The 22,127-nt window shown below is 39.8% G+C and overlaps 1 protein-coding gene across 1 annotated transcript in view; it reads left to right on the top strand.

Moving 5' to 3' along the window:
• Positions 1-21,890, top strand: part of LOC136857526 (E3 ubiquitin-protein ligase UHRF1) — a 35,292-nt gene extending 13,402 nt beyond the window's left edge. The window contains exon 2 of the mRNA XM_068225223.1: positions 21,208-21,890. The gene's annotated coding sequence lies outside the window, so the exon portion shown is untranslated. The remainder of the gene's footprint in view (positions 1-21,207) is intronic.
• The last annotated feature ends 237 nt before the right edge of the window (positions 21,891-22,127 follow it).

The raw sequence follows: 22,127 nt of genomic DNA, 5'->3' as shown, positions 1-22,127 counted from the left end.
TAATAATAATAATGATATTTTACATCCCACTAACTACTTTTATGGTTTTCAGAGATGCCAAGGTGCTGGAATTTTGTCGTGCAGGAGTTCTTTTACACGCCAAAAAATCTACAGACATGAGGCTGACCAGGATCTCCTTACTTGCAAGTCTTCCCTGCCCAGAGTTAACAACATTTTTGTAACGCTATTCTTTTACCAGGTATCACCCAGAACAAATCGTGCTACTTTTCTTTGGATCTCTTCCAATTCCAGTTCTCGTATCAAGTAGTCCCGGTGATGGTCCCATACTCTAATTGGGGTTTTACCAGTGACTTACATGCTCTCTGCTTTACATCCTTACCTCAACCCCCAAATATCTTCATAACCGTACAAAGAGATCTTTAACTTTTTTTACAACCTCGTTAATGTGATTACCCCAATGAAGATTTTCTCCTATGTCAACACCTAAGTACTTACAGGTATTTTCACTCTATTAATGGTCCGCCTCCATAGTGTGAGAACCAAACTGTACGTTTACAATGCTGTTGTAATTCCTACTCTTATGTATGGTTGCGAGACCTGGACAACCTACAGGAGAAACCTAAAATGCCTGGAAAAATACCATCAACGATGCTTGCGGAGAGTACTGAAAGTTAAATGGCAAGACCGTCGAACGAACATTAGCATCCTCGAGGAAGCCAACACTACAAGCATGGAGGCAAAGATAGTCAGGCATCAGCTACGCTGGGCTGGTCATATCGTCCGCATGCCAGATACACACCTCCCAAAGAAAATCTTGTATTCCCAACTAAAGAATGGCCAGCGTACCCATGGCGGGCAGCTTAAACGATATAAGGATGTTCTAAAGTGTAATCTTAAAAGATGTCATATTGATACGATCAACTGGGAAACTACAGCCGAGGATAGGCCCAAATGGCGTAGCATTGTATACAATGGAGTTGAACATCTAGAAAAAGATAGGAGAAGATTATAAGCTGAGAGGAGGAACCGCAGGAAAGAACGAGCGAATGCGAGGGATGGCGTTTTTGCACAACCATCTGCTGCAACTACTAGTGTGTGCTGTCACTGCAATAAAATCTGTGCATCCAGAATCGGACTGTTCAGCCATCTGAGACGACACAATTAATACATCCAAATGGCATTGTATTTATGTACTGTATATTCGTTGACGAATAAATGCCTATGATGATGATGATGCCATAGTGTAACGGCATTATTAGCTGCTAGGCCCGGGTTCGATTCCCAGTACTGTCAGAGATTTAAGAATGGCAAGAGGGCTGCAATGTGTTTAAAATGCTACATGCAGCTCACCCCATTGGTGGGTGTGCTTGAAAATACCTGCACCACTTAGAACAAGGACTTTACCCTATCAACATAGTAATTAAAACAGAGAGGATTTTTCCTCCATGTACCTCTCCATTTACCATTATACCATTATCTACCGTCTATCTCTCAATATTGTCAATGTGTTTTTTCCAGTCTCCCACAATGCTGTAACTTATTTATTATAGTACCTGTCACTTAAGGCTATACACTAAAAGGCAAATATTGCTGCCCTATTCTCTTTTTCTAAAGGCTCATCATTGCTGCCAACTTGACTAGTCACATATTGAAATTACAAGACATAACCATCAACAAGCTAACCTCAATGTATCGATAATGGAGGTTTCCTTATCCAGGTAGGCCTAAATGATGATAATTGATCAATCAAGATATTCATAATTAAGTCGGTTTTCAAAAATAATGAGGAATTAAAGAAATACTCTCTCTCACTCAGTTTAATGTAATACATTTCTGCCTTTATATTGATGTACACATTACTGTAACTGTATTCTTCGGTGATTGCCTTGTGTAAATAAAATTCAGCTCCCTTCTTGAAATTTGCTATTACTTATCAGACTGAAGAGAAACCATGCTGTAATAATACACTCAAGCAAATACACTGTATAACAAAAAGAAAAAAAAACGACGCACCAGGAAGGAATTGTCCAATGGCGATAAAAATCGGTGGATGTGAGGAACAGACATAGAAAAACAAATAATCAAAAGTGCAGGACAATCAAATGATTTATTGCAGAGTTAGAGCGTTACAAAGTGAGGACATCAATAAGGTGTTAGTCCACCACTGGCCTGGATGCAAGCTGTCATTCAACGTTAGCTGCTAGGCCCGGGTTCGATTCCCAGTACTGTCAGAATTTCGTGCCAAATGGTCTCCAACTGTTGGGCTAAATCGGCGACATTCCAGGATGTTCGCAATCGCCTTCCCATGACGTTGAAGAGAGATCAGGCGACCGAGCTGGCCAAGGAAGGATAGGGCAAGCTTGAAGACAGTTCATAGCAACACGTGCCGTGTTCGGCCGGGCATTATCCTGTTGGATATTAAGGCCTGGATGTCGCTGAAGGAACAGTAACACAACTGGCTGTAGAATGTCATCAGTATACCACTGTGCTGTCAGTGTGCCAGGAATGACTACCAGAGGGGTCCGGCTATCAAAGGAGATTGCACCCCAGACCATCACCCCCTGTTGTGGGGCTGTGTGGCGTGCGATAGTCAAGGCAGGATTCCTACGCTGGCCTGGACGTCTCCAAACACGTCTGCGGTTGTCGTCAGGGCACCGTTGGAAACGGGACTCATCACTAAAGACTATATGTCCCCAGTCAGCACAGTTGCTCGAGCGCCGCACCACTGTAATCTGGCTTAACGGTGAACAGGCGTGAGTAGTAACGGGCGGCGCAGGCGCAAATTCCTCTCGCTCAGGCGTATGTTGATGGTCATGGTGGACACGTGTGTGGGTCACATGCTGGATCGTTGATAACAACGACTCCGGTGCTGCGACAGCTGTTCTGACAATCGCTCTGTCTGCTCGTGCTGTTATGGCCCTCGGTCGACCACTGCCGTCCTGACGCTGATGCCTGCTGGTGCTGACCCACGCTTGCCAGCATCGTCTGATCGCCGCATCATTTTGACCTAAATGTCCAGGGACAGCTCGGTTCAACAAACCAGCTTCTTTCAATCTGATCGCACGACCTCTTTCAAACTCTGACATCTGCTCGTAATGAGCACGAATCCTTCGGCGTGGCATTCTTACAACCGACGTTAAGATATCGCAGTCGAATGCAACAGCTACTTTGAGCATACACTTCAGAATCGCGCCTTATATACACCTGATGCGTGCGCAGTTCGGATGCGCGGGAGCTCCCGCTATTCATTTATTGGACACTAAACTTTAATCATTTGAATGTTCAGTCCGAATGTCTTTGCATACATAATTTCCTTACAATCGGACAACGCCTTCCCAATGTATCTTTTTTGTTGTTATTGTTGTTATAGAGTGTATATTAGCCTACATGTACATATTACAGACTATGAATCTCATGTTAGAGCCGTATTGACAGTTGAACTTCTTACAAAATTGTACAAACTTATGTTAATATCCTCCTAGTCAGTACTATAATATTTTACGTCCAATTAAGACAAAACTTTTCAGGCATAGACATGTTTCGACCCGGCATTGGGTCATCCTCAGTAAGACATATACATGGTGTAACCAAAATGTACGACACAAATTTGCAGGACACATTCCTTATACATAGATGAAGATATTATGTTATTTGGACATGGGTCTGGAAACGCTTTTGTTTCCATGTTACACCTCATCGCCTCTAACTCATTAATCATGGGAAACACACAAGAACAGAATGTATCAGCATAGCACATGCACAGGAGATGTTCAATATGCCCTCCGTGAGTTTTGATACATGCTTGCCAAGGTCGTACGGATCATTGGAACATTTGATGTTACCTGTAGACAAGCAATGACGTAAATCACATGGCAACAGGGACATGTAAAACAAAACAAAAAACACTGGCAGTGCACCTACGATAATAACATCATTACCAGGCACAACAGAGTGCATGTTAGTTAAAACGTTTTTTCTTAAAAATCATGTTGAAAGTTAAAAACTGTGAGAGATGGCGATCGTTAAAACAGTCTTGAGCTGGAGGTCTTTTTGTTTCATTGTTTTTGTTGTCCCTTGGTGTAGTTCAACTAGTATCTGTAAACTGTTGGCTTAGTTGTTATGTTCACACATGGACTGATGAACATCAGCATTATTGAAGTTGAACCGTCTGACTTTTAGTGTTTTTTGGCCCGCTTGTATCACTCGTGTCCTCTGACTACGGAGGCCAGCTCTCAAGAGCCAGAATGATCTCCATAACAACTCTCTTTACAGTCTACAGTGTTAGTTACCTGATCTTGGACTTTAACTTTCACACGACAGCCACTCATATATTTCCCTTATTTTTGGCTGTATCGGAAAAAGGTATAGACCGAAAAGTCGCCATGAGCTATTTTCATGTAAAACCAACCGTGAGAGAGAAGCATCCGTCCTGCTGAAATGTTTTGGACAACTCAACCTTATTCTAAACCGAATACCAAGTTTCATTTAAATCCACACATCTTTTTTTCCCGTGATGCTGTAACAAACACAGGTAGATATTAAACCAAAATTGACGTAGGTCATTGTATTTATATGCTGTATAAATCACCTGTATAAGCAACTATGCTGCAAAAAGGGGTGAAATGTGCGCAAAAGTATGCACTTATTTTCGTGCTATTAAACATGTTCATGAAACACAGACGTAATATTACTTCACTAGACTCGCGATTCACTCACACCAATATGTAGAATCATGAGCACGAATAAACAACTGAATGGAAAACAAAGAATCACACTCTACCTACAACTACGGCTGTTCCACTGGTACAAACAGTCCATGCGTAGTTTGTGAGACGTATTAATCTGTCAGTGTTCACTGTTAAGGCATATGCACACGTCTCCTAGATAAGACATGGTGTGTTAACCAATACACATGATACGCATAAATCATAATTATAATATTAGTAAAAAAAAATTGAAGTGTGTGTTTGTAATGTCAAAATAACAGCATTTTACTAAGTTTATATTAAAGTATATATGGTACTTATAACTAACAACCAATTTTTACAATTTTTGTCTGTCTGTTACGGTTAATCTGCGAAACGGTTGGACCGATTCTGACGGGACTTTCCCTGGCAGATACCTGATGGTATAAGGAGTTACTTACCCTACTTTTAAATTTTCTGTCTGTCTGTTTGTTCCGGCTAATCTCCGAAACGGTTGGACCGATTTTGACAGGACTTTCACTGGCAGATAGCTGATGGTATAAGGAGTAACTTAGGCTACTTGTCTGTTTGTTCCAGCTAATCTCCAGTTTGGACTGAATCTCTTTTTCCTCAGCTTTTAGTGCAGTCTGGCGGTAATGTTTATCTTCACTTATTTTTCCCTTGGGATACCTCGGGGCGCAGACATCTTGATTTCACACACATGCATTAATATATTTTTTCTTTCGAGTCCTGCCCTTGCGTGACATCAAATTTTACCTATTGTATTCATCATTGCCTTGACTATTATTTAGAATCTTGGAATTTTTTTTATTCTTGGTTTGAAAAGTTGTGTTTTAGTGTGGCCTGTTTTCAGTTCCTACAGTTCATGTATCTCAGGAGCTTGAGATATTACGAGTGTCGAGTGAGAGTTCTGTGTTTATGTTGAATGAGTTTGGAATGCCTATCCCATCAGTTTTATGTGAGATGTGTCGTTCGGTAAACACGTGAGATTGAACTATAAAGGGACATATTGAAATGTCGTATTGTTATTTGAGAAAACTGTAAGTACGCAGTCCTTGAACAATACTCAGTGTTGTGATCTCCTAATATTATGATCTTACCTGCCTCTCAGTGTTGAATTTTAAATAAACTCATAATTTTCCTTACCCTTATGTTCCCTTTAACATATATAGCTTTGGCCCCTCGTTTGGTGTACTTTAATCGGACATGATGAGTTTAACTTCGAACTGTTACCTGTTTGCCCCGATTTAACGATTCATTGGACCTACAGTATAAGGCTTCAGCACTAGCGCTCTGTGCCTTTTTTTTTTTTTTTTTTTTTTTTTTTAATCTCTGCTGTCGTATTATCAGTCACTACTAATCTGCTTTTAGGGCAGTAGCCCAGGTGGTAGATTCCATATCTGTTGTTTTCCTAGACTTTTCTTGAAGGATTTCAAAGAAATTTTAAATTTATTGAACATCTCCTTTGGAATTATTCCAATCCCTAACTCCCCTTCCTATAAATGAATTTTTGCCCCAATTTGTCTTGAATTCCAACTTTATCTTCATATTGTGATTTTTCCTACTTTTAAAGACTCAACTCAGACATTCTTCTACTGACGTCATTCCACGCCATGTCTCCACTGACAGCTCGGAACATACCACTTAATAATACCAATATGGTCCGTTATTGGACATTCACCCCAGTGTGCTAAGTTGGGCACATCAGTTGGTAATAGCACACCTACCAAGGCGCATGGCTAGTGCATACTGTGGAGGCCCTATGGGAATCAACATCTTTATCACATACCACTTAGTCGAGCAGCTCGTCTTCTTTCTCCCTAGTCTTCACAGCCCAAACTTTGCAACATGTTTGTAACGCTACTCTTTTGTCGGAAATCACCCAGAACAAATCGAGCTGCTTTTTCTTTGGTTTTTTTTTTTCAGTTCTTGAATCAAGTAATCTTCCATACACTGGAACCATAGTCCGGCTCCATGGCTAAATGGTTAGCATGCTGGCCTTTGGTCACAGCGATTCCGGGTTCAATTCCCATCAGGATCGGGAATTTTAACCATCATTGGTTAATTTTTCTGGCACTGGGGCTGGGTGTATGTGTCGTCTCCATTCATCATTTCATCCTCATCACGACGCGCAGGTCGCCTACGAGTGTCAAATCAAAAAACCTGCACCTGGCGAGCTGAACATGTCCTCGGACACTCCCGGCACTAAAAGCCATTCGCCATTTCATTTTTTTTTTACTGGAACTATTTGGGGTCTTACCAGAGACTTGTATGCCCTCTCCTTTACATCCTTACTACAACCCCTAAACACACTCATAACCCTGTGCAGAGATCTGTACCCTTTATTTACAACCCCATTTATGTGATTACCACCAATGAAGATCTGTCCTTATATTAACACCTAGGTACTTAAAAAGTGATTCCCATGAGGAATTTTCACCCTATCAATGCAGCAATTAAAACTGAGAGGACTTTTCTATTTGTGAATCTCACAACCTGACTTTTAACCCTGCTTATCATGCCATTGCCTACTGTCCATCTTGTTACAAGTGAACTATGTAGGATGAGTGGAATGTAATTTTTTTTTTTAAGACTTTATTGGCGAAGTATCATATAATGTTTTATTTATCATGACCTAACCTGTACTGTTATTTGTAGAGCATAAGATAATTTAATGACCTAACCTGTACTGTATAATGTTGTAACATAGGCATTTGTAAATAGTAGAATTCTGTCTATAGTTCCTGGAAAGATCTAGAAAGTTACATAACTTTTGTACTGGGTGTGTTACTTTGTTGGTATGTGTTCTAGAAAGTGTGTTCTGTTTATTCTGGAAAAATACGAATTTCGCGATCATGCGTATTCTAGAATGTTAGTCTAAGTTCTCGATCGAAAGTAAGGTTGTGATTGGTGAGTCTAGGTGGCGATAGGGAACACGTGCACGCTGATTGGTTGCCTCCAAGGCCAGTAATTCCTGTATATAGTGAGCAAGGTAGTGTTCGAATAGATTCTGTCGGCCTCGGTTTATCTGTCTGCGAGCAGCCTATCTGGATGACGTCCCTCCGTTTCTCGGGATGGCACACTCCTCGGGTAAGCACTCTTGAATTCCGTTCCTGCTAAAAATTCCGTAATGTTCCGATTTGGTTTTCATACAGGAGTCTGCCCTAACCTCACCTAGATTCACCAAATTAGTTACTTATGACGCCTTAGTTTTTCAGCTAGACTTACCTGTTCGTTTCCGAGTCATTCCCATTTTGTTTCACTAAAATATGTATATTGTAGTTTAATAGTATTTCCCTCGGGGTTTGCCTCTGATAGTTTTGTATCACTTTAGGTACGGTACGCTAGATTTTGGATAACCTGTAAATTGCATTGTATTACTGCATTGGTAACTAGATGTACAGTTGATTTGTAATTCGAATTTACCCTGCTACGAACAACCTATGTATATCACTGAACTTATAGCTCATAACTTGGAATGTAGAATTATCTTTTAAATAATATTTTTAAAACTAAGGATCACGGTGATTCATTTCGGAATCCGCTATCTAAGCCATGTCCATGCCTTTGGTAGGTTCCCAGCCCTTCCATCTTCCCGTTTTGTCGTTCACTAGTTGGCCCTACTGATAGTTACGTATTTGTTTGTTGGAGATCCGCGTGAAGGCTAGTTATTGTTTTTCCGAGTGTGTAGTGTTTTCTTATATTGCGTATTGTACTCTTACCTAACCTTTTAACTGTGTTTGTGCCTTGTTTGGTGTTACCACTGTAGTAGAGGTAACATTTGGTGGAAGCGTGCTGGGCCCATAACCCAGAGGTCCGTGGATCGAAACCACGCTCTGCTACCAAATGTTACCTCTACTACAGTGGTAACACCAAACAAGGCACAAACACAGTTAAAAGGTTAGGTAAGAGTACAATACGCAATATAAGAAAACACTACACACTCGGAAAAACAATAACTAGCCTTCACGCGGATCTCCAACAAACAAATACGTAACTATCAGTAGGGCCAACTAGTGAACGACAAAACGGGAAGATGGAAGGGCTGGGAACCTACCAAAGGCATGGACATGGCTTAGATAGCGGATTCCGAAATGAATCACCGTGATCCTTAGTTTTAAAAATATTATTTACAAGATAATTCTACATTCCAAGTTATGAGCTATAAGTTCAGTGATATACGTAGGTTGTTCGTAGCAGGGTAAATTCGAATTACAAATCAACTGTACATCTAGTTACCAATGCAGTAGTACAATGCAATTTACAGGTTATCCAAAATCTAGCGTACCGTACCTAAAGTGATACAAAACTATCAGAGGCAAACCCCGAGGGAAATACTATTAAACTACAATATACATATTTTAGTGAAACAAAACGGGAATGACTCGGAAACGAACAGGTAAGTCTAGCTGAAAAACTAAGGCGTCATAAGTAACTAATTTGGTGAAGCTAGGTGAGGTTAGGGCAGACTCCTGTATGAAAACCAAATCGGAACATTACGGAATTTTTAGCAGGAACGGAATTCAAGAGTGCTTACCCGAGGAGTGTGCCATCCCGAGAAACGGAGGGACGTCATCCAGATAGGCTGCTCGCAGACAGATAAACCGAGGCCGACAGAATTCAGAATACAGAATCCATTCGAACACTACCTTGCTCACTATATATAGGAATTACTGGCCTTGGAGGCAACCAATCAGCGTGCACGTGTTCCCTATCGCCATCTAGACTCACCAATCACAACCTTACTTTCGATCGAGAACTTAGACTAACATTCTAGAATACGCATGATCGCGAAAGTCGTATTTTTCCAGTATAAACAGAACACACTTTCTAGAACACATACCAACAAAGTAACACACCCAGTACAAAAGTTATGTAACTTTCTAGATCTTTCCAGGAACTATAGACAGAATTCTACTATTTACAAATGCCTATGTTACAACATTATACAGTACAGGTTAGGTCATTAAATTATCTTATGCTCTACAAATAACAGTACAGGTTAGGTCATGATAAATAAAACATTATATGATACTTCGCCAATAAAGTCTTTAAAAAAAAATTACATTCCACTCATCCTACATAATTCACTTGTAACACATCTCACAACATATCGAGGTCATTTTGCAGTTGCTCACGATCTCACAATTATTGATCGCATTGCACTGCTGTGATCACTTCATTTGAGTATTTACTTGGCTATCATGTTTAGTTTTTGGCTTGCTAGGGAGGGCTGTAACAATATAAATAGTACACTATAACACACTGTAAAATACACAGTGTTAAACAAAAAATGACATGTTTTGATCTTAAAAGAATATCATCAGATTCTATCAAGTCACACTCAATATTTGGAAGTATTTGTTTATTTCTGTCCCAGCATCTAGAAATTGGAACTTATCGTAATGAAGTCCTGCTTTGTCTCCACTACCATAGCTGAAACAAAACAAGCCACAAATAAATTACCAGTATTTAAACAGGATAAAATAAGATGCAAAATAAAGAGAAAACTAATCTGGTTAAAGAGCAGGAGTCCAGCAAATCCAGAATTTCTAATAAACAGATCGCAAACTTGAAACAAAATAATTCAAAAACAGCAATATTGTTACCCAACAATCCAACAAAGGCAACACTATGGTGTTGATGTCGAAAAATGAATAGCTTGGTTACTACCTTGTTTTGTAGTTTTGATGGCCACTCTTCAGATTGATTATTTCATACAAGTAAGACAATTGTCCATTCTTAACCTCATTTTCCTGAACAAAATAGCACCATCACTGTGGAATCAATTTACCGTGTGCTATAACTGTACAAAGAAACAATCCCAGCCACCTCACTATACTCTGTTAATAGAGCCATACACATCCACAATGTAAAATGGCTGCTGTGGGATTAATAAATAACGACAACCATGTACTGTAGTATCATTCAAAGAATGAACAAGTAATAAGCACTTGGCCTGGGGTTTCATCTAGCCACAATCAGTTCTCTTCACAACAAAACATTACCACCAGATTATGCATATAAACTACCTCACTGTGTGCATTTACTCGGAGATGAATAATCCAGAGTCTGACTTACAAAAGAACACTTCCACCGACTGTTCGTCGGGAATTTGTAATTACCAAGTAATGCAACTGTAAAGAACTCGTACAGCACAGACTTCATGTTGGTAATCATCATGAACAGCAACCTCAGTTGTCATGAACAGTAATAGTAATCAACTCATTGCACGTGTGTGTGTGTGTGTGTGATGTGCATGTATGTGTGCGTGCGCACGCTTCCTCCAACACTCTGTAAAAAATATGCATATAAATTACCTCACCGTGTGCATTTACTCGGAGATGAATAATCCAGAGTCTGACTTACAAAGGAACACTTCCACCGACTGTTCGTCGGGAATTTGTAATTACCAAGTAATGCAACTGTAAAGAACTCGTACAGCACAGACTTCATGTCTGTGTCTACTATACTACCTATACTACCACTTAAACATCTTCAAGCGTCATACAGTTAACGCAAGCTTGTTCACAGACCAACAACATGAAATTCATAACCCTTGAGCTTGTTTACATTCAGAGCTTTCACATCGGTTACTGAGCTGTCGATCTGCTAATAGCGATCTCACACGTTCATCCACATTAATGAATTATCATCTTAAGTATACACTTCCCAGCCGTACCCCCAGGTTTCTAAACCACTTGTTGCAACATTTTTAACAGACTTTAACCGTCTATACCGATACAGTCACTGTTTCCCAGGTTGCACAATCTTCACTGCTAGGCCATGTGCACAGACTCTTACCCAAACAGAAATTTATACAAAATATAATGATGCACATATGCAGTATTCCCTAAATACAAATTCTTCTTGCAGTATTATGTTGTTACATCTTAATTTAACAAACTCGCATAATATTCACTACTTTATACTACAAATTATTTACGAAAACTTCCTAACCTATAATCAGGAGGTTGTCATTTACAAACATTTCCTATGATGATATAGATAATAAAATTGGGGACCATACTTCGTACTGTTACAATACTTCCCCATGATTTGATTTGAGATAATTGGCATGCTGACAATTGAGCAGATCACAAATATAACAGGCATGTGTGATAATTTAGGCTTGTCTGGGTTGTTATATAGTTTCTTATTTAATTTTATTCAGTTTTTATTTTCCTGGAGTAGCCATTGAGCCCGTGGGGAATGCATGGGTTTGGAAACACCGATTTATGTACACCTTCACTGCATTGACCTCGCACACTAGAGGTGTGGTAATCTGGGATATGCCACGATGGAATGATATGCAGTAATTTCACAATTGAAAAGGCCTAAAAATACTTGAATACTTTGACATTTACTAATCGTGAAATTAAATAATTGTACCTTTCTGGGAATTTAATTTTTGATCGTTAGCTGTTTATCATGACAGTGATGTTATTACAATTTATGAACTTCATTGTCAATAATCTGTATTGATGTTATGTAATTGAGATTTTTCCCACCTTTTAATACATTTATTGTTGTTTTGTCTGTATCAAGAAAATACACATATTTCAAACAACACATCTAGAGTTTTGTCTGTACATTGCTCAGAATTTAAAAAAGAATGGTATTTCTCCATCGGACATGTCCACACTAACAAGAAAATGCGCTTTTTTAATTTTCCATCATTTCTGTATGTACTTACGTACGTACTCGCATCACGAGAAAATGACTGAAGAGAATTTAATGAAAATTGGTATGTGGAGTTGGGGAACAAGAAACTACAGTCTAGGCTATAAACAATGTTATTCACGCTGGATGAAATGGGAGTTTAGGGGGAAGGTGCCTAAAATTTAATTTTTAAATACCTTTGTTATTGGTCGTGGTATTTCAGAGTCGGAAGAAAACTAAATGTGAAGGCCTACAATATCGAAAGCTTATAAAATTGATCAACAATAACATTACATTGACCATTGTTTGTTGCGATTTTCTTTGTCTCTTATGCTGCCAGTCATCTCCGATAGATGGGATTACTGCTGTGTAGCGAGTATAACAGCCTGCCTGAATATTGGCGGGAAATAGCTGGGGAGTTAGACAACTTTCTTCTTTAGCATGCTATTCCTCTGGTTCATACATTTTCTGATACTACTGGTACGTAACACACTGTTCATCATAATAGTCCAGCTATTCGATTCCTACTCTGAGGCGCTGATGAGAATGAGCAGTGTGGACACTTGAAGGAATAATAGCAGAGGAGTGTTCGCAGCTGTCTGCGGCCTTGTCATTCCAGCTCTGGAACTTTGGACTGTTAGATCGGCAGCGAAGTACTGTTGTTAAAAGTGAAAATGTGTGGTTTTTCATTTAATTGAGTATTCAATATGATAGCATGGCTTTTAATCACGACATTCCTACTGACATTGCAAAGACCTATGTTGATTTAAGTTGGGAAAATCATTAAAACAGTCTTACTGAGGATGTAAAAAGGCAGATGGAGAGTATGCCATTTTAATGAAAACTCCCCAACTTGATTGTGACTGATGGTAGGCAACAGGGCCTACCATTACAGTGAAAATTCCCTGACCCAATCTTCACATTAGAAAAGACGTTTGGTGACTCTCGTGTTGTGTTTCTGGGGTAACATTAAGAGCTATGCAATTTAATACAATGTTATTCACATCGTGTATACTACTTAACCTAGAACTCTATGTACAATGTAGAATTCCATAGCGAAGCACGGGTACATCAGCTAGTAATTAGTAAATGTTTTGTCCGTCTGTATGGGACATATTTAGTTATAAACATAATTTATATTTAAAAAAAGGACAATGGACAAATTGTTTAAAATAACGTGGAAAACATTTTAAAATATATTTTTGTGTGTCATATAGTTAGATGCTATCTGTCCTATTAATCCTTTTTTGGTGGCATTTTGTATCCTTAATTTAGTGGTTTGTAGTTAAAATCTTCCTTGAAATACTTCAGTGGAACCAAGCGAGTTGGCTGTGCGGTTAGGAGCGTGCAGCTGTGGTTTTGCATTCAGGATATAGTGGGTTTGAACCCCACCGTCAGCAGCTCTGAAAATGGTTTTCTGTGGTTTCCCATTTTCACATCTGGAAAATACTGTGGCTGTACCTTAATTAAAGCCACAGCCGCTTCCTGCCCCTTTCCTATCCTATCATCGCCATAAGACCTGTGTATGTCGGTGCAACATAAAGAAAAAAAAAACAAAACACTTCAGTAGATACAAAAACAAGATCAGGAAAGCCAAGAGTTAGAGATAATTTAACAACCCGGGCTTCAAGCCCCAATTTTTACAATTTCTGAGCTCTCAGCTCAAAACCAACTATTTACCAAAAGGCAGAAAACCCCTAATAACATGGAGCGCTTGCTCGAACCTTTGAATACCCAAGCCTCTTTGAGGCACTTTTACCACATATAAAAGAGCTAACCCGCTCTCAATGTTCTGAGCCTATCAAAGGCCACAACGGACTCTACCGTTAACTGCCCTCAGGGCACACTTACAAAGAAACAGGGGTATCTTGTACCCAACCTAATGGGCCTTAGTAGAAAAATAATAGGTTAAGTTAATGGCCCAAAATGCAAAACTGAATGGATGCGTGAATCTGCACTCCTACATGAAACTTCTTAAAACCTAAGAGGACCGGGCGAGTTGGCCGTGCGTGTAGAGGCGCGCGGCTGTGAGCTTGCATCCGGGAGATAGTAGGTTCGAATCCCACTATCGGCAGCCCTGAAAATGGTTTTCCGTGGTTTCCCATTTTCACACCATTCAAATGCTGGGGCTGTACCTTAATTAAGGCCACGGCCGCTTCCTTCCAACTCCTAGGCCTTTCCTATCCCATCGTCGCCATAAGACCTATCTGTGTCGGCGTGACGTAAAGCCCCTAGCAAAAAAAAAAAAAAAAAAAACCTAAGAGGCACTAGGCCGATGAAACAGGGGCTAATTCCAAGCTATGGAGGTGGCTCTTATACTGAATAAATTTAACACATTAAGAAAGAGTAGAAAAACGGTTACGAAAACGTAGTTACCTCAAATCCAAAATGAAGGGGAGCTCGAGAGGGTAAAGCACTCTCTATCCCCGATTTAAGTTAAAGATATATGAAGTTTTACAAAAGCGATGGAAAATTACATTTTTGAAGATAGGTTACATAGTAAAGGTTTGGGACCTTCCCCGCGGGTTAAACTGCTGAGCTAGCAAGAAATAAAGATGTTAAGCGGCCATTACCTTATTGAAGAGCTGCTGCTTGAAGAAAGAGGCGCTTCCTGCCTCCCGCTACATGTCCATACACTGAGCTAAATGTTGATGATGTGGCCGAGAGACAAGAAAATCAGCAGTTTTATACCCTCGAGGAAAATTCGAGACCTTTCATGAATAAAACCGCCACACCCACACGCTTTTATTGGCTGGCTAAAAGTTACACATCAAAATTGAAGAAGAAAGACACGATTGGTCAAACATTAATTACAGAAATAATTGATTGGCTAACTTCAAAACTGGTGGAAAGAAAAGATTAATATTGCCAACCCGCAACTGAAAGAACGAAATTTAGTTATAGGAAAACTTATGAGTACAAAATATCTTCAAGAAAAGTTCCTTCACTTCGCACCAGGGTGCATGATCATAGTTTTTTAGTAGAGACATCTATAAGAGAATGTCCACACTTCTTGATCAATGGAAAACAAAACAAGTTGAACTCCACACAGTATCGACAACTTCGTAATCACAAAATTTACTGTAGTGACATCTTCTGAGAAACTAATGAGTTGATCCAGTTATTAAAGTTCAGAGTTTCTCCTGTAGAGGAGTACTTTAAGGCGGAAAATTCAAATGTGCGGCGTAGAGGTGTACCAGCCGGTAAAAGTAAGAGTAAAATTCTGTCAATCTTCAAAAACTTTCAATTGCTTCCATAGAAGTGGCTAAAAAGGGCAGTTAGACAGTTAGAAAGTAGTTGCTATTTGGAAAGATCGTGATATTAAAGAAATAAAAGGAAAACTCCAAGGAGGGCTAGATGGTGACTTGCAGTCTCACTGTATCATATATTATAGCATCAAAGAGGGCTTTCCAAACCTTAAGGTAATATCTGCAGAAAGTTTAGCTGAGTCAGATTGCCCAGGTGGTGTTCCACTTTTTAGAGTTCAACTCTGGACTTGGCCTTGAAGCAAAATCCTTGCCTGATGATTATGGGCTTGCAGAAGGTATTACTCTTTGGATTGATCGCTCAGATGTTACTAAGGAGTATACTGACTCTTAAATCACATTGGCTGACAAGAAAATACACTCATGTTCGTAAAAACCAGACCATCTTGAAAGATTAGAGAAAGTTCATATTCACAGGACATGTGTATTAGTATGTTCTGAAGAAATGATTAGTATTTGAACCATGTTGACCCTCGGTTTCAAGGTCCACATCAACGTCTTAGCACACCACCACCGACGGGTAAAATGTGCCTGCGACTCTCGTTGTCACTATAAACCGAAGATAATGGATCGGTGTGACTTGAGCAGATGTGCAGGATGCCTCGCAGACGCATGCGAGAACCGTACCATCAAATGAGTGAGTATGAAAGAGAGCGCATTATTGGCATGAGAGAATGTGATGCATCCATCCAGGAAATTGCTATTTGTGTGGGACAAAGTGTGTCAGCAGTGCAACAGGTGTGTACAGAATGGTTCACAGAAGGCTGTAGAACAGGACGAGATGGGTCTGGTTGCACCACCCAGACCACCCCTCGAGAAGATAGACACCTCATATGAATTACATTGCAAGACAGATCTGCATCCTCCTCGGCTCTGGCGCAACAGTGTAACACATCGTATACTATCAGGAGTGACAGTCCGTCGCAGTTTATTATGGTCTGGGTTACCGGCACGTCATCCACTTCTCTGCCTACCTTTGACTAATCTGCATAAACATGCTAGATTGCAATGGTGTATGGAACATCACTGGGGACCAGGAATGGCAGCAGATAGTGTTTTTGGACGAATCCAGATTCTCTTTGTTTGAAAATGAAGGCCGCATTTTGGTTTGTCGCAGACAGGGGAAGGGGCATCACATTGACTGCATTTGCACAAGACATACAGCACTAGCTCAAGGCCTTATGGTGTGGGATCCTATTGGGTACAACCACAAATCACAGTTGGTGCATGTCCAGGGCACACTGACCAGTTTGACCTACGTGAATGACATCCTCCGACCCGTAGCCATACCTTTTCTGCACAACGCCCCAGACGCCATATTTCAGCTGGACAATGCACGACTACACGTTGCTGCACAAACACATGCCTTCTTGTCACAGGATGTCAGACTGTTGCCCTGGTCCGCCCGATCACCGGATTTGTCGCCAATCGGAAATGTGTGAAAGGAGGGGTGCGGTGCTGTGATCCAATGCCAACCACCAAAGATGAACTGGAACCAGGTGAATGCAGCATGGTTGACTATACCCCACGTTGCCATTCGCGCCTTATATGCGACGATGCCATCACGCATGGAACAAGTTATCAGTAGAGACGGGAATTTGCCTATTTTATTCCTGTGTTCAGAAACGTAGGCTTTTGAGATATAGATCCGTTTTAGGGTCCTTTAAGCTAGATTTTGTTGGTTTTATTGTGCCTATAAATGCCTATTTCAGGGGTTTGTGCCTATTTGGAGTAAAATTGCTTATTTGATGCCTTTTGAATCTATTTTAAGGAAGTCGATTTTCTTCCAGTGCATTATATTGTAACTGATGTGCTCGACAGTATTATCTTCTCATTTCTCAAGATCTGTTTACCCCACGAACAAAAATGGGAATTCTTGGAAGTCACCAGAAATAGTTCTTGGGAAATTTCCGTCAAGAGAAACAAGGAACAATTTGATCTCGAAGCCTTCAACCCCCTCCAACCTTCTAAGACATATGCGAGAACCAATCAACGTTGAACTGCGTTGCACAACCCATATCCCTTATACTTCCTTCTCGATGTGAACTGTTGTACATGTACACTTTATCTTCAGAACATGCTGTGATTTATTGTGAAGAAGAAATGTGTCTGTGGCAATGCCCAAAGAAAAATCACAGGTCGAGTTGGCTGTGTGCTTAGGGGTGTGCAGCTGTGAGCTTGCAATACGGGAGATAGTGGGTTCGAGCCCCACTGTTGGCAGTCCTGAAGATGGTTTTCCGTGGTTTCCCATTTTCACACCGGGCAAATGTTGGGCCTGTACCTTAATTAAGGCCATGGTCGCCTCCTTCCCACTCCTAGGCCTTTCCCATCCCATTGTTACCATAATACCTATCTGTACCGGCGTGACGTAAAAAGAATTGTAATTGCAAGGAAACATTGTCGTCCTACTGACTGACGTGGTGGATCACAGGGGATCCCAATTTCACTACGGATGGAAGGGTAGTCTTCTGCCAAGCTTGCTGTAAGGAGGTAAGTTCGTTTTTTCCTTTTTTTTTTTTTTTTTTTTTTTTTTTTTTACTGAACTACGATCGCATTTCATTGTAGCATTTATAGGCCTATTAATTTACGTATTGTGGAAAGTTGTTTTGTTGTAATGCTGTATTAGTCATGAACATTCAATAATTTACATTGCTAAAATGCAAATAATAATTTAATTACTGAACGAGGAGTTAGAACGCAGGTGGTCTCTTGTCACAGAGTCCATGAAAATTAAAAATCGGTATTTTGAACTCTGATTCATTTCCTGTGAAAATAGAGATTTTCAACTGAAATATTTTCTTTCTTTCTTAATCTGTTTTCCCTCGGACTCAACGAAGGATCTCACCTCTACCATCTCAAGGGCAATGTCCTGGAGCGTGAAACCTTGGGTCGGGGGATAACATTGGGGGGAGGACTAGTACCTCGCCCAGACGGCCTCACATTCAATGCTAAACAGAGGTCTTGTGAAGGGATGGGAAGATTGGAAGGGACAGGCAAAGAAGAGGGAAAGAAGTGGCCGTGTCCTTAGGTTAGGTACCATACCGGCATTTTCCTGGAGAAGAAGTGGGTAACCACAGAAAACCATTTCGAGGATGACTGAGGTGGGAATCGAACCCACCTCCTACTCAGTTGACCTCCCAAGACTGAGTGGACCCCATTCCAGCCCTCATGCCACTTTTCAAATTTCGTGGTACAGCTGGGAATCGAACCCGGGCCTCCGGGGGTGGCAGCTAATCTCGCTAACTACTACACCAGAGAAGCGGACTATAACTGAAATGTAATTTTAAAAATCATGAGTAACATTCACCAGCGCTATGTGTAGGCTCTAGTGAACTCTATTACGCTTCCGCAAAGCCTTTGTGAAACACAGGTTGAAGATCGAATGTGGTGCAGCTAGGACGATGTCACAGAGGCTAGGCATACAAGATGGCACGGCTTGGACGATGTGACAGCGTGTTTAACAAGGCTGCAAAACTATCTTTACAAGACCAGGCCAGTGAAAACATCATTGGTCTGGATTGGTGAGGTTCGGTTAGTAACTGTTGTGCTGGTAGGGGGGAGAGGACCAAGCAAAGAGAGTCTGGGATGCATAAGCTCTAGCATCCCATCTAGAGTCTTGCTAAATTGTGACAAAAAGTAAGGTTATGGGCGCATGCCACGACAATTTCAAATCACGTGGTTTTATCATTTTCAACGAGGGTGTCAGTCTTGTGGCCCCATATGATGCAGGATCTATTGCAGGCAACAGAAAATAGTCTTCATGACAGCTGACCCGGCTGACCAAAGCCAGCGAATGGCAACATATAAAATGTTCACAAATCTGGGATTTATAGTGCCTCTGTTTTAATTCTCCTATATAGGTAAGAATACTGCTAGGGGCAGCTTGCTGAGTCCTTGGCAAGCATATAGGAAGGATCTCACCTCTACGCTACTCAGGTATCGTTTCACGTCTTTTTTTTTTTTTTTTTTTTTTTTTTTTGCCCGGCGAATTTGACAGAAAACTGCTAGATTATAACTGAACATTTTAGAGGACATATTTCCATGTAAATTACGAATTCTCTTGTTCCTACTTTAAAGTTTTGTACTTCTAGAAACATCACCTCTGATAGTCTTTCTCTTTTTTTTTTTTTTTATGAAACAAATGCATGTTTATACTAAGCATTATTGTAAATTAGCCCAGCTGTAAGTCAGTTCTATTATTTTTTCAGATCAAATGTGAAAAGATACCATATAGATCAACATAGAAATACTGTGATGCATTTGACACGAGTACAGAAAGCGTTGTCATCGCAGCTTTTCTACCAGTCCACTGTGAACAGTGACCAACAACAATTTTCTATAGATCTGTGCACTGCAATGGTGGAAGCTAATATCCCCCTGCATAAACTGGAGCATCTTCAAACTTCAACAAGCTGCCGGGAGCAATCACCGAGTTGGAGAAGAGTAGTTTTCCCCTGGTGGAGTCATTTAGGGTTCTGGAAGAAGTCAGGAGAAGTTTTGACCAAACCTCTGGGAAGGTAGCTGCTGTCAGCAAAAAGTTCCGTAAGAGTCCTGTAGCAGAATCCATGATGGAAAGCCACGGTAAAAATAGCCAGGGTGCTACGAGGTGAGGTAGATGAAGCAATTGAACTAAAACCAGATTAAGTGGCTTCATTGAAGTTTTCTCCAATCACTTCCTGTGATGTTGAGAGATCTTTCTCTCAGTTCAAAACATTCTGCCCGACAGGAGAATAAGATTGTTACTGGAAAACATTAAAAAGTTGCTTGTAAATTCCTTTTTTACTAATTGAGTGCGTTATATTAAATTATAAGTATTCTTTCATGCCTATTTTGTTGCCTATTTTACATGTTAGTGCGTATTTACATGCCTATTTTGTCTAATTTAAGAGCCTACATGCCTGCCTATTTTAACAGTTTTTAGTGCCTGTAATTCTCATCTCTAGTTATCAGTGCCCATGGAGGACCCAGTACTAGGCAACAGGACACATGCTGAATGTAGGTGACTGAAATGCTAATCGTTTCTGCAGAACATACTAATGAACATGCCCTGTGAATATGAAATTATCTCTAGTCTTTCAAGGTGTTCTGTTTTTATGAACATGAGTGTACTTCCGTTACCTCAGTTGCAGTCGAGAGGAGTTTCCCTGGCTAGACTTACGGAGTTCCTTTCTTATTGTTAACATGAAAAAACACCACAATACAATATCAAGGAGGATTTTAGGCACACCACTAAATTAAGGATTTAAAAAATGCCACCAAAAAGTATTAATAGGGCAGATAGCATCTAACTATAAGAAGAAATAGAAGAAGACAACGATGTTAACATAGTGACACACAGACTTTTTAAAAATATTTTCCATGTTATTTTAAACAACTTGTCCATTGTCTCTTTTTAGATATAAATTGTCTTTGTGGTTGAAGATGTCCCATATAGCTAGAGGAATGAAACATGTACCACTGTAATTGTTCTAATTATATATTTGTTCTTGATATAGGAAAAAACAAAAGGATTGAAAAGGTGTGAAATCTCTCAGTTACAAGGGATGTTATTAGCTCTTCTTTCCCTCTTTATTTATTGTTGTTTACAGAAATGTTTTCTTCTTTGCTTACAGGTCTTCACAACCCTGGTATGGAAGTTGTTGTAGTGCGGTAGCTCAGCTAATGTGATTTCCACATTTAATGCGCATTTCTCTAAGAAAATTTTATCCTTTGAATGGCATATTATTATGTAATAATTTTTGTATCATTTTATATATAGTAACTTTAAGTAACTATGAATAATCTTGTCAATATCTTATGGTTTTTTTTTTTTTCCAGTGAAAACAGTTAGAAATGTTTGTAAATAATGAAGGAAAAAAAGAGGATTTGAGTGTATTTCAGAAATTAGTAATTAACTTGTAGTCAGAAATGAATTGATGTATTAATAATGGTAGAAAGCCCTGAATCTCTTTAAAAAAGAGCTGTGCATAACTATGACCTGGTCTGAACAAATTTCTACATTTGTAGGGTAGAGATTGGAAATCCTGGTGGGAATTTTACCCAGGTGACTGATTCGTGGAATTTGACAATTTTCCTGGAACTAATACATGTGTATCGTAATTAGGGAGTGATTATTAGTGCAAAAAAAATTGAAATTATTTTTTTATACACTAGAAAAACATTTGCTAAGAAGTTCAAAATATTTTATTTGTAACTTCATTCATAATTTCAAAAGCAGTTTCTTTTTCTTTCAATACAAATTTGAATTTCTTGTTTTTAACCCATTGAATTCTAATATTATTAGCTGTAACACAGAATACCAATTTGAAATAGAAGATACTATGTACAATATACCATATCATAAGGTTATTTAGGTATTCCAGTGAGTTAAAAGCTGTCCACAATTTCAAGGTTCTGAGCAATATACATGATTGCTTTTCCCTACTCTGTCACCTCTTTTTCATCATCATTGTCTTGCTCTCTTCCACACTCAATTTCGTAGTATATTTCACAGTTTTCTCCTTCGATATGTCTGGTTATTTTTGCTCTCCTC

The sequence above is a fragment of the Anabrus simplex genome, chromosome 1 (assembly GCF_040414725.1).
Source record: "Anabrus simplex isolate iqAnaSimp1 chromosome 1, ASM4041472v1, whole genome shotgun sequence".
Taxonomy (NCBI): domain Eukaryota; kingdom Metazoa; phylum Arthropoda; class Insecta; order Orthoptera; family Tettigoniidae; genus Anabrus; species Anabrus simplex.
The sequence above is the reverse complement of the archived record's forward strand: the minus strand, read 5'-3'. Positions and strand labels throughout refer to the sequence as shown.